Genomic DNA, 14,092 nt, shown 5'->3' with positions numbered 1-14,092 from the left:
TTTGAACTCAGGAAGATGAGTCTTCCTGACTCCAGACGTAACCCCTTATTCACTACACCACCTAGCTGTCCTTTAGAAAGATACTACTTATATTAAGGAAAGCTTTGTTTATTCTTGTTTTCTAGTGTTTTTAACAGTATATGAGTCTTGTATTTTGTCTAAATTTTTTCACATCTACTATACTATATGATTTTTGTTTTAATATTAAGATAGTCTATTATGTTGATAGCTTTCCTAATATTTAACCAACTCTTCTCTAAATCCTGCTATAAATCCAATCTGGTCATAGTTATAATCTTTTCAGTATGATTCTGTAGTGTCCTTAATATTTTATTTAAATTTTTTGCATCAATGTCCATTAGGGATGTTGACCTATTGTTCTCTGCCTCTGTTTTTATTCTTTCTAGTTTAAGAATCAAGCTTATATTTGTATCACAGAAGGAATTTGATAGGTTTCCTTCTTTTCGTATTTTTTCAAACAGTTTGTATAATATTGGAAATAATTCTTCTTTGAATGTTTGATAGAATTTACTTGTAAATCCATCAAGTCCCAAGGTTCCTCCCCCCACCCCCAAGAGGCTCATTTGTGGTATTTTTCAATTTCTTTTTCTGAGTTTTGGTTATTTTAATTCTCTCATTCTTGTTGCTTAAAGGTTGGTTTTGTTTCAATTTGAACACTAGCTAATGATGTCACTTTTTCTCCTCACTCTCTGACACCTCCCTGAATTTTTTATCCAACTACCTAATCCCTGTAATATTGTGGGAAAGTACCAAAACACAGGGATAGCTGTGTCTCCAGAAGATGATGATCTAGTAGAAAAAAGTGGAAAGTATGGGATTTGAACATATATGTGCAAAGCACAATGGGTCAGCAGATCAACATCTTAACCATTCAGGTACTTCTGACATTCAGTTACCTTCTGTACTAACAAAAACAAACAAACAATGGTCTAATGTTCTTATGGTCCATTTTCTTCTGCTTTTAAATTAAATTTTCTTTTTTATTATCATTATGATTTTATTATTACCTTAGCCATCATCAATAAACACAAGCATTCCAACATACAAAAAAGATAGAATATTAAACTATAAACTTCTATTATGTAGTTTGTTTTAAAGCATACATTAAATATAAAATAGAAGTAACAAAGTTGACCTGTTTGTAACCTTTTCAAAATCTTTTTTTTCTTTTGGAGGGGTCCTTTTTTAAGGTTTTGTTGTTATTCTTTCTGGTTTCATGAAAGTTGTGGGGAGAGGTGAATTTTTCTGCAGACTAAGGCTATATGTTGTTTGCTTAACACAGTGTCAGGCACGTAATAAGTGATTAATAAATTTTTGTTGACTGGCTGGGGGAAGAAGAAGAGATGTTAAAAGATGCTAAGAGGTAGTACTGGTACACCTGGATCAGACCATAGCAAAAATCCAATCATATTTTTAAAGGGTAGATCATTTTTGTGCACACACCCCCATTTCCTAGCTACTCTCTCAGCCACTGAGCATTTATTGTGATAATGGGCTCATAAGAGCATTTGGCATTATTTGGTGTCATATGAAAACATTTTAAAGATGGGCTTCTAAGTGTCAAGTTCTGGTACCCTAACACCTAGCAGGTTTGATGGTGGATCAGTCTGCTGTTCTTTTAGCTTTTCTTTGTTCATAAGCTCAGGAAATCTGAGATTCCTTTCATAGGACTTATCCTAGGCCTCTCAAAACCCTGGAGCCAACTATGGAAATCCAAGGAATACAGTTTCTGTCAGAGGTGCATAAATTAGAATACCACGTGTAAGAATAGCTCACCCACTGGAAACCATCCCCCCTCAACAAAGAATGTCAGTGGAGTGGACAGCTCTCTCGTTCTTCATCTCTGCTCACTTCTAAGTTCTCTTCGCTAGACCACTTTAAAACTTAAATTTAAATCAATATGAAGGATTTTTCAACAAGAACGAGCTCATTTTGTCAAAAAATCAGGGAGATTTAAAAATGAACACATATAGCCATTATATACTTCATCCCAGTGCAGCTCAGTCTTAGGAACTCTATACAGTGGAAGACTGGCAGATCTGGGCCAGGGGAATGTAATGGGCCTGTTGCATCCTTTCTTCCCTCCCCAGTAATAAATAATCAGTTTGGGAAAGTTAATAAAAAGAGACAAGAATGAAAAGTGGGCATGACATATTTATGAGAAGGGTTTTTCCTGGGCTTCTTGCGAAGAATGCCTTTTTTATTATTATTATTATATTAAAAAGTAGGAAAGAAACACCCGTTTCGTGTTATCCAACTCCAGCTTATAGGTAGGAATAGATAGATAAGATAGTCTCAGGAACAAAAATACAAGGGAGAAAATGAGTTGACAAGCTAACAAAAAAAAAGGATATTGTTTCCAATTTAGGAGGAAAAAAAGAGAGCATGAGAGACAGACACAAGACTGAAACCACCAGAGGATAGAAACACTTTGTTTTCCATTGAATTCCCATAAAAGACTGGTGAATGTAGTTTCTGACATTGTAGTAGGGTGTTTTATAATGGAAATTATTTTTTTGGAGGGGGGGAATGTAGGAGGGAACGAAAGGCATTTTAGATTTCCATTAGCATTTTTCCCCTAGAGCTGGCAATTTTGGAATCCCAACTCCCTAGATGTCTCCCAGTCCTGATGGATAACAAGGAATCACAATGTGTGTGTGTGTGTGTGTGTGTGTGTGTGTGTGTGTGTGTGTGTGCACGTGTGCATGAGCACGTCTCTGTGTAAGTGTCCGTCGCTCCACTGAGGCTAATGGAGTTAGGGATTTGTTACTTGATCTAATGGCAATGGCTTTCCAATAGACATGCACGGAATCATTGATTAGTTTGTCCTCTCCTTGTTTGCACTGGAACACTGTTCAATTTACACCAATTAAAGAATGCTTGGTTTGTGTATTGAAGAATAATTAAGGGATGCGATTCCCCATTGGCTTCTAAAAATGACATCTGCCTGAAATGGTGCTTACTGCATGAAAGCTGTGTTCGTATTTAAAGAGTTTGATGGATATATAAAATCATTACAGCCACGTCTTACTAGCAAAAGGGGACATTAGTTCAATGTATGCACTTTCCTGGTCACTTTAAACAAATTTGACAAGGCTAATTCTAAGTAATTGTTCAGAGTTTGGTGTCAGCCTATGGCCCCACTGGGAAAGCTGCCCAGACTAGTTCTTGTAATTGAGACATGTCTTTAAAATATAGGTCAACCCAAAATGCAAATACTTCCCCCCAAAAAAGGGGGAAGCATTAATAGTACTCAGGTGAATCTTGACTAGACAAATTTCATTGGGAAAATTGTGGAGTAGATATTAATGTCAATCAACGAAGTCTGCCCTCTGTCTTAGAATTCTAGAATATTATAGCTGGAAAAGTATGTGGAGATCATCTGTCCAACCTCTTCATTTTATAGATGAGAACTGTGAAACTTAGGTTAAGCAACTTGCCCAAGGCTACACCAATAGTCATGGAGACTGGAGGCGACAGTATTTAGTGGAGGAACTTCATTTTTAATACTATTTTATTTTTTCCCAATTATGTGTCAAGACAATTTTTAGCATTCATTTTTACAAGATTTTGAGTTCCAAATTTTTCTTTCCCTCCCTCCCCTCCACTCTTCCAAAAATGGTAGACAATTTGATATAGATTATACATGTGCTATCATGTAGAGCATATTTTCATATTAGACACAATTGTGAAAGAAGAAACAGATTGAAAGGGGAAAAAACACAAAGAAAAATAAAATAACTGAAAAAATTATGCTTCAATCTGCATTCAGAGTCCATCAGTTCTTTATCTGAATGTGGATAGCATTTTCCTTCAAGAGCCCTTCGTACTTTTCTTGAATCACTGTGTTGTTGAGAAGAGCTGAGTCATTCATAGTCAATCAGCACATAGTGTTACTGATGCTGTGTATGTTTTTCTGGTTCTGCTCATTTCACTTTGCATCGATTCATACATGTCTTTCCAGGTTTTACTGAAATCTACCTGTTCATCATTTCTTATTGCACAATAGCATTCCATTACATTCATATACCACAGCTTGTTCAGTCATTCGCCAATTAATGGGGAATTTCCACAAAAAGGACTGTTATTAATACTTTTGCACGTGTAGGTCCTTTTCCCTTTTTTGTGATCTCTTTGGGATATAGACCTAGTAATGCTACTGCTGGATCAAAAGGTATAGCCCTTTGGACATAGTTCCAAAATGCTCTTCAGAATGCTTGGATCAGTTCATAATTCCACCAACCAGTTTTCCCACATCCTCTCCAACATTTATCATTTTCCTTTTTTGTCATATTAGCCCATCTGATAGGTATGAGGTGGTATCTTAGAGTTGTTTTAATTTGCATTTCTCTAATCAAAAGTGATTTAGAGCACTTCTTCATGTGCCTATAGATAGCTTTGATTTTTTCATCTAATAACTACCTGTTCATATACTTTGACAATTTATCAATTGGGGAATGACTTGTATTCTTATACATTTGACTCAGTTTCTCTATATATTTGAGAAATGAGGCCTTTATCAGAGACACTTGCTGTAATGATTGTTCCCTAGCTTTCTGCTTTCCTTTTAATCTTGACTGCATTGGTTTTGTTCATGCAAAAGCTTTTTGTTTTTTCCAAAGCTTTTTAATTTAATATTATCAAAAATATCTGTTTTACATTTTGTGATGCTCTCTGTCTCTTGTTTGGTCATGAACCTGTAACTCACTTAACTTCTCCTCTAAGAATTTGGATACTATACCATTGATGCACATATATTTAGCATTGATATTACTTCATTGTCTATAGTACCTTTTAGAGAGATGTAGTTTCCTTCCTTATCTCTTTTAATTAGGTCTGTCTTTGTTTTTGCTTTGTCTGAGATCAGGATTGCCATCCCTACTTTTTTTTTTACATCAGCTGAAAAATAATAGATTCTGCTCTAGCCCCTTACCTTTACTCTATGTGTTTCTCTCTGCTTCAAATGTGTTTCTTTAAAATCACATGTAGGTTTCTGGTTTTTAATCCACTCTGCTATCTGCCTCCATTTTATGAAAGAGTTCATCCCATTCACATTCAGTTATGATTACTAATGGTGTATTTTTCTCCATCCTATTTTTCTTCCTGTTTGTCCTCTCTCTCCTTTCACCCTTTCCCTCCTTGATAGTGTTTTTTTTTCCATTATATTTTACATTTATTCTCTCTGAATAAATGGGTACATCCCCTAATAAAGTACAGGAGAGTGCAAGGACTCAGACAAATGCCAGCCCTTTTATTGGCTCTTAATTCAAATCTCCTGCCTGGCTCTTCATTGAACTGCCCACATCATGCTACCCCCTCAAACAGCTCATTAAGCCTGCATACAAGCCTCTAACCTTTCACCCAATCAGAAGTCTGATTTCTACTAGATCACAGCTCTGATTACAACCAGTCACCTCACTTACATTCTGCTAAAGCTTGGGGGAGTGCTTTTAATCTTGTGGAAACAAAACTCCTCCCATTGTTTCCCACAATTCCCCCTTTTTCTTTTATTCAAATTTTTGTTTCCACATGTTTAATACTCCCTTATTCTCTTTCTTATATGAATTCTTCCCCTTATCCATCCCCTCTTTAAGTAAAGAAGGGAAGAGAAGAGGGAAAGGTTGATTAACGCATTGACAAATCAAAAGGGGGCAGTCGCCTTTATAAATACAGATACAGAGACCCAAAAGACAACAATAATGCAATTGTCCCTTTGGGATCCAGAAGTCTCTTCTCATACAGCTTCCTGGCAGGGAACATCATCGATGAAGTCTTCTGGTCCTTGGTATTTGTTCTGGCCATTCTTGATAGTGTTTTGCTTCTGTCTACTGGTCTGTCCTCCCCTGGTCTGTCCTCTCTTCTGTCAGCCTTTGTCCCTTTATTTAATCTCCTCCCCTCCTACTTTCCTGGTGGGTAAGATAGATTTCTGTATTCAACCGATTATGTATATTATTCCCTCTTTGAGCCAATACTGATGTGAGTAAGTTTCAAATGATGTCCATCAGCTGCCCTCCTATCTTTCCCTCCATTGCAATAGGGTTTTTTGCACCTCTTCATGCGGAATAATTTACCCCCTTCTACCTCTCCCTTCCTTCTACTCCTCTTCCTCATCTCCCAATTTTTTTATATCATTCCTTCAAATTCACCTTATACCAATGCCCTCTGTCTATGTATATTTCTTCTAGCTATGCTATTAGCAGTATAATTTTTAAGAATTACAAGTATCATTCTCCCATGCAGGGATGTAAACAGTTTAGCCCCAATGAATCCCCTACGTTTTATTTTCCCTTTTCAGGTGAAATATTAGGCTTCTCTTGGATATTGATATTGGAGATCATTTTTTTTTAATTCTGGTCTTCTGATAAGAACTTAAAATCCTTCTATTTCATTTAATGACCATTTTTTCCACTGAAGTATTATGTTTAATTTCACCAAGTAGATGATTCTTGGTTGTAGTCCTATTTCCTTTGCCTTCTGGAATAACATGTTTCATGACCTCCAATCCTTTAATAGTACACCTGCTAAGTCCTCTGTAATCTTAATTATGGCTCCCCAATATCTGAATTGTTTCTTTTTTTGGAGGGGAAAGGGAAGGCAATTGGGGTTAAGTGACTTGCCCAAGGTCACGCAGCTAGTAAGTGTCAAGTGTCTGAGGTCAGATTTGAACTCAGGTCCTCCTGACTCCAGGCCTGGTACTCTATTCACCGTGCCTTGAATAGCAGCCCTTGAATTGTTTCTTTCTCACCACCTGCAGTATTTTTTCCTTGACCTGATGGTTCTGTAATTTGGCTATTCGTTGGAGTTTTTATTTTGGGATCCTTTTCCTAAGGTGATTTGTGGATTCTTTCAATGGCTATTTTACCCTCTAATTCTAGAATATCAGGGAAGTTTTCCTTGATGATTTCTTGAAAGATGCTGTCCAGGTCCTCCATTTGATTATGTCTTTCAGGTAGTCCAATGAGTCTGACATTGTCTCTCCTGAATCTATTCTCCAGGTCAGTTGTTTTCCCAATGAGGTATTTTGCATTTCCTTCTATTTTTTTCATTCTTTCAAATTTGTTTGATTGATTCATGTCTCATAGAGTCATTAGCTTCCACTTGCCCAATTCTAACTTTTAAGGAGCTGTTTTCCTCAGAGCTTTTGTACTTCCTTTTCCATTTGGCCAGTTCTACTTTTTAAGCAGTTGTTTTCTTTTTCTAAGCTGTTGACTCTTTTTTCATAATTCTCTTGCATCACTCTCATTTCTTTTCCCAAGTTTTCTTCTACCTCTCGTATGATTTTTAAGCTCTTTTTTGAGCTCTTCTATGGGTTCTTCCTGGGCTTGAGACTACTTCCCATTTTTCTTTGGGTTTTTTCCCCATAGATGTTTTGACATCGTTGTCCTCTTCTGAGTTTGTGTCTTGATCTTCCCTGTCAGCATAATAACTTTCCATAGTCAGATTCTTTTTGTTGCTTTTTTTGCTCATTTTTTGGCCTTTTCCCTTTCTTTTAAATTTGAGGTCTGCTCTGGAGTGCTTCGGACTTCCTGTGCCAGGGGCTGTAGGCACTGGCTATTTACCTAGTGCTGCATTAATGTTTCCCTGAGGCCCACAGGGGACCCTTGCGTCTGGCACTGCACTGAGGGGGTAGGGTGGAGGGTGGTTGGCACTGCTGGAAGGTGTAGGGGTCTAGCAGCTTACCTGGTGCTGAGCCAGGGTCCTAGTGATTGTGTCTGGCATATGATGAGGCTGGTGGGGTGTTTCTGCATTTCCCCAGGGCTACACTAAAGCACATGAAGGTCTAGCTAGTAGAGGTTACCTGTTTGCCTGGGACTATGCTGAAGGATGTGGTGGTTCTTAGAGATGGAATCTGCCCATTCCCCTGGCTATGCTGAGGTACATAGGGAGGTCCTGGTGTTGGCATTTGTTTGCTCCGCTACACTAGGTGGTTTGCTGCTGGTTTGCTGAGGTGGGGCTTGCTGCTGGCTTGTTGGGATCCTTCCTGTCCTAGACTCTGTTCCCCTTTTGCCTGAGTGAGACAGACCTTTCTTGCCAATCTTCCAAGTTTCACCCCATCTTTTTGCTGGTTCTACTGTTCCAGGATTTGTTTTTGTGATGCTATTTTATGGTTGTTTGGAGGTGAATATGGAAGAATTACTGCAATTTACTGCTTACTCCACCATATTGGCTCCCAGAAGTCCCCTGGTGGGAAACTTTTTTAAAATAGAAATTGTGTTTAACATAATTTCTGTGTTTACCTGGCCAGCCAACATAATTTCTGTGTTTACCTGGCCAGCCAATCCCAACATAATCTAATGAAAACTAAAAGTGATTAGTTTTTTTTTAACTTTAAGGAATTAAATATTTTTGATTCAATTTTTCATGCCTAACTCTCCTTCCCACTTATGATACATAGGGCCTTGCCCCCACAAATGTAGAGTTGAGCATAAGGAGAGAAAGAGATGTCTCCATTAAGGGGCTCAGAATGACTCTGGAGAAGAGAGTAAGGCTGACGACTTTGCACAGTCCGGACTCCCTTAAACCCAATTCACTTGCAACTCAAGACATCGCCCTCCTGATGTCATCAATCCTCTTCAGGATAAACAATTAGGGAACATAATGGAAAAGAGGATAAGGATAAGATTTGAGAGTCTCACAAACTAAGTGACCTTGAAGGTGACTTCTGCCATTTTATCCCCTAATACTACAACTGAGTTGCCCTCCAGATTGTGTCCTATACTGAGGTGATCTTTCCCATTCAGGCAATTGAGATATGAGTCTCAACCACAAAACTATAAGATCAAATGTAAAATCCTCTATTTGTCAAAACCTTTCACAGTCTGGTTCCTTCCTACTTTTACAATCTTCTCGCACTTTATTCCTGCATGCCCCCCTTATAGTCTACAATCCAGCAACACTGACTTCAGTACTGTTCCTTGAATACATACTCCATCACCACATGCCTGGTACTTATGTTGGCTGACCCATGCCTAGAATACTCTTTCTTTTGACCTCTACCTCCTGGGTCCCTTGACTTCCTTCGAAACTGAGCTCAAACCCGACTTTCAATAACAGACCTTTCTGATTCTCCTCCCTTCCACCCACCTGAATGCCTTTTCTCTGAAATCACCTGCCATTTGCACTGTATACATCTTACGTATACATAGTTGTTTGCATATTGGCTCCCTCATTAGAAGAAAAATATTTTTGCCCTTTTTTTATATTCCCAACACTTAGCAGAGTACCTGGCACATAGTAAGTACTCAGAGAATGCTTGTTGACTGACTGACTATGACTGAATCAGATCAATACTCATTTGTTATTTGACTAGTCAATCATCCGTGGAGTCAATACCACATTTCAAAATGGTGACTACAGCTTATAACCACATAGCTCTATGATACAGCCAAATCCTAGAACTTTAGTTGTATCCGATTTGCCTAAGATATCAGATTTAGTCAGTAGTAATTCTATTCAGAAATCTCTCTCTCTCTCTCTCTCTCTCTCTCTCTCTCTCTCTCTCTCTCTCACACACACACACACACACACACACACACACACACACACACACCTGTCCCCATTCAACCCACACAAAACAAATCCGAACATTACAATACATCATTTTTCATGGGCTGGCTTTGAAAACTCAGAGCTGTGTGTTTCAGAGAATTTTCACATATATTGGCTTTCAAGGGACATGAATGAAAACCAAATAGTTATTTTTTTCATCCCCATTTCAGGGGGTTTACCAGCAAAGAAGAATTTACCATTCAATTCCTGTACTTTTATGTGGGAAATTAGAAATTTACAACTTAAAGGGAAATTGCTTTTGAGAGTCTCATAAATTTGGCCCACTTTTTTTTTCACGTAGTCACCAATATTTAATTATTCTTTTCCTCCTTCCATTTCTCTGACTACAGTCTCACCCACATGCCAAAAAAAAGAAAAGAAAGAATCTTCATGCCTGCATACCAATTTGGGCACTAAACAGTCTCATAAAGAAGTCTGTGCTGGTTCTCCTTAGCAAAGTTTTTGTCAGGAAGGCACTGGCCAAAACCTTAATATGGATTTCCCCTTATGTTATCTCATCTTTCACCTCAATACATTTCACTGCAATCCCAATTTACTTTCTAAACAAATAAGAAGCCATAGAGCCAAGCCATAGACACTAATCACAGTGTCTCAGGAGAGTTAGCAGGTGAGGGGCCAAGCTGATGTAAGCTCCCAAACAAGAGAAAGTGAGACTTCATTCCATGAGTATTCACTGAATAATCAATAGGGAGTACTAAGCAGCATTAGCTCTGATGACTGTTTTTTTTTTGGTACCTCACTCAAATGCAGCTAGGTGACACAGAGTTGGAGCTGATGTTGGAAAGACAAGGAAAACCTGAGTTCAAATCCTGCCTCAGATACTTGCTGGCTGATAAACTCTGGGCAAGTTGCTTATAACTTCTCTTGGACTGAAATTTCCTCGTCTGTAAAATGGGGGTTATAATAGTACCTCCTTCTCAAGGTTGTTGTGAGGATCAAATGAGATAGTATATGTAAAGTGCTTTGCACACTTTGAAGTACTATCTAAATGTTAATATTATTGTTAGCTATGTAAAAAGGAGAAGCATGACTTGCCTTAAATCAGATTTTGTGGAAGAAGAGCTTAACACAAAAAGTAATGTGACTTAGTCTGTAAGCAGGGTAACCTTAAAGGAAAGAACAGCTATATTCAAGTGGCACAATGAATAGATTGTAGGACCTGAAGTCAAGAAGATCTTAGCTCAATTCCAGTCACAGGTACTTACTAGCTGTATGACCCTGGGCAAGTCGCTTAACCCTGTTTGCCTCAGTCTCCTCACCTGTAAAATGAGCTGCGGAGGGACATTGTAAACCATCCCAGTATCTTTGCCAAGAAAAACCCAAAAGGGGTCACAGAGTCAGACACAACTGAAAACAACTAAACAACAATTTTGACACATGCATACTAGCCAAGAATCCACAAGCAACCCATTTAACTTCTCAGTGCCCCTGCAGGAAGAAGCAACATCAGTAGATGCAGTTGCTCCCATAAGCAAGTGCTCTACCACCCTGAAATCACAGGTTGGGACAACACAAAATAAAATACAGTTGTTGTTCAGTTATTTTCGGTTTTGTCTGACTATGACTCCATATGGGGTTTTCTTGGCAAAGATACTGGAGTGATTTGCCATATCTTTCTCTAGCTTGGTTTACAGATAAGGAAACTGAAGCAAACAGGGTTAAGTGACTTTCCCAGGGTCACACAGCTAGTAAGTGTCTGTGACTAGATTTGAACTCAGGTCTGCCTCACTCCAGGCCCAGAACTCTATCCACTATGCCACCTAGCTGTCCTCAAAAAATACAATTAAAATGTCCCAATAAAATGGGTCATTGCATACTTTAGCATCCAATGGTCTTTATCTAGTATCGCCTTTCTCCAAAGTTCATGATTTTCCTCTATTAATCACATTAATTTTCCCTTAGATTTACAATATCTTATAAAGACTTGAAAAAGTCAAACAACTTTCCTGATACCCAGCCCTGATGAAGAGAAGCTTTAGCTATTAACCATTTAATTAGATCTGACCTGTCACCCTAGCTTGGTGGGCATGGTCTGGGTCAGGAGAAGCATCAGAGAAAGGCTAGAGGAACAGGGCACTGTAAGCACAGCAGTGCATTCTTAAGTGAGTCTGACTCTAACACGACTCTAACCCCCTCAATTCCACGCTCTTTGCCTCCAACTCCACCCAAGAGAATATTATTCCATTGAGTGGATTCCAAGGCAGGAATATTGGATTTGTAATAAGGAGACATTTTCAAATCCATGTTCTGCCCCCCTACTAGTTATTTTACTGGTCGCTTGAAAAACATTGCATCTGAAGTCAAAGGATCTGGATTCAAATTCTCGAAGTTATTAACCAAGTGAAGTTGGGCAAATCAACAACCTTTCTGAGTCTTGGCTTCCTCACCTGCAAAATGAGATGGTTGGATGATATCATTTCTTTGATCAGGTCCAGCTCTAAATCTATCACACTATGATCTATCTAAACCTCAGTTTCACCATTCATAAAATGGGGACAAGGTGGCTGCAAGGAAAGTCAGAGAACACAAGCTTATTACTGGAGCTATCTAGTCAAAACCCCTCATTTTACAGACGAGGGGACTGAATCCCAGGGAAATAAGCAACTCACCCAAAGTCAATGTTAGAGGAGGGTTTTCAGCCCAAGTCTTCTGACTCTGGGGCAAGAATTCTTTCGGGTTTATCATGCTGTCTTAAAGTTATGGTTACTCTTAGGAACTCTTAGGAAGAGTTACTTATAGGAACTCTTTTTATTATGGTTACTCTTAGTAACTCTTAGGAAGAGTTACTTATAGGAACTCTTTTTATTATTACTAATTATTATGTTAATGGCCAAGCAGCCCTCTGGAAGTAGCCAAGCATAACCCTGGCATCCTTGGAAAACAGAATGTTTTAGGATGAGGAGCAGCAAGTAATAAGGAGGAAAGACGAGAAAGAAGCAAAGGAAGGATTTATCCCAAGGGTTACTACGCTCTGTTGACTGAGACGGAATCAAGTACTCTAACAATCTACCAGATCTGAGGAAAGATTGACATTTAGAATATTTTTCTTGTTAACATTCTAAGCAAGAGGAATAATCCACTCGTCAAAATCCAGAGGGGGAATACCCAGCAATGAAAAACAATGAACTTTAAATATTTATGAGATGATTTGTGCACATCTAGAATGAAAATAAATAAATAACTAGGTTTTTGAAAAACTAAGAATAAGTGCTTCATTACCTACCCTCCAAGGGCACTGGAAAAACACTGGAACGAAAACTTCTGGGGCAACTCATGCAAAGGGGCAAATTTGAGTAGGATAATTATTCACATGTAGAACACTGGATTTGGAGTCAGAGAACCTAGGTTCAAATTCCAGTTCTGTAGCTTACCTATATGACCTTGGACAAGTCATTTGACCTTTATAGGCTTCAGTTTCTTCATCTATAAAAGGAGACGGTTGTACTACATGGACATGCTTCCAGCTCAAAATCTGTGTTCATGTTATCCCATTATTTAACATCCTTAGTCTTTGAAAATAAGTAGCAACTTTTTAAAAATCTCCTTTTGGGATGTTTTGTGAATTATAACAATTCTATTATCTGTTTGGAAGCCTCTCTAACAATGTTAAAAACTCAAATTCCATGTCCCTCAAGAAAAATTTTAAGGAGATTTGCTTCCCAACATATGCCTCCAGCCCAATACCTCCAAGAATGTCTTTGCTTTGAACCCTTAGGGAAATCTTCCTCTCCTTTCATTAACACCTCCCCCTAGGCTGCAAAAATTGCAAGGATGGAGCCTCCTTCTGTGCCTTAAACCAGTAATTACCCAGATACTTGAAATCAGTACCTCCTATGTTTGCTAATGACAGATTTCCACACCTTCACTAAGCTCTTAGCACATTTCTTTTTTTTTTAAATTAAAAACAACCTCTACAAAAAAAATGGCAAATATGAGGAATTCAAAGAAAAATGTAGATGTGTGAACTGATGCAGAATAAAGTAAGACAAACCAGGAGAATGATATGCACAATGGCTATAATAATTCAAATAGAAAAAAATAATAAAAATAAGAATATAAAGGTTCAGAACTCTATGAGTAAAAATTATAACCAACCACAGCTCCAGAAAAGACATTAAGTTTCCTTATCTATAAAATGGAGGTGAGGGTATTTTCACTACATTCCTTTCATTAGAAAGGAAAGGCCAAGGACCCCTGCTGCATCCTGGGCCATGTCCAGTTGTCTTGATCCATATCTGGTCACTGGACCCAGATGGCTCTGGAGGAGAAAGTGAGGCTGGTGACTTTGCACAGCCCTCCCTCACTTAAATCCAATTCACTTGCACGTCATGGCATCACCTCTCTGATGCCATGGTTCTCTTCGAGAATGAAGGACAAACAGAAGCAGCAAGCAACCTGGGGACTATAAGTATGGAATGTTGGCGTGGTCAGCATTTTTTTCCTTTGTTACATTGCAAGGGAAGACTTGTTGGGCAGGGCTTGCTAGGGAGGGGTGAAAATT

Source organism: Trichosurus vulpecula, chromosome 4 (genome assembly GCF_011100635.1).
Source record: "Trichosurus vulpecula isolate mTriVul1 chromosome 4, mTriVul1.pri, whole genome shotgun sequence".
Taxonomy (NCBI): domain Eukaryota; kingdom Metazoa; phylum Chordata; class Mammalia; order Diprotodontia; family Phalangeridae; genus Trichosurus; species Trichosurus vulpecula.
This window is presented reverse-complemented; position numbering follows the sequence as displayed.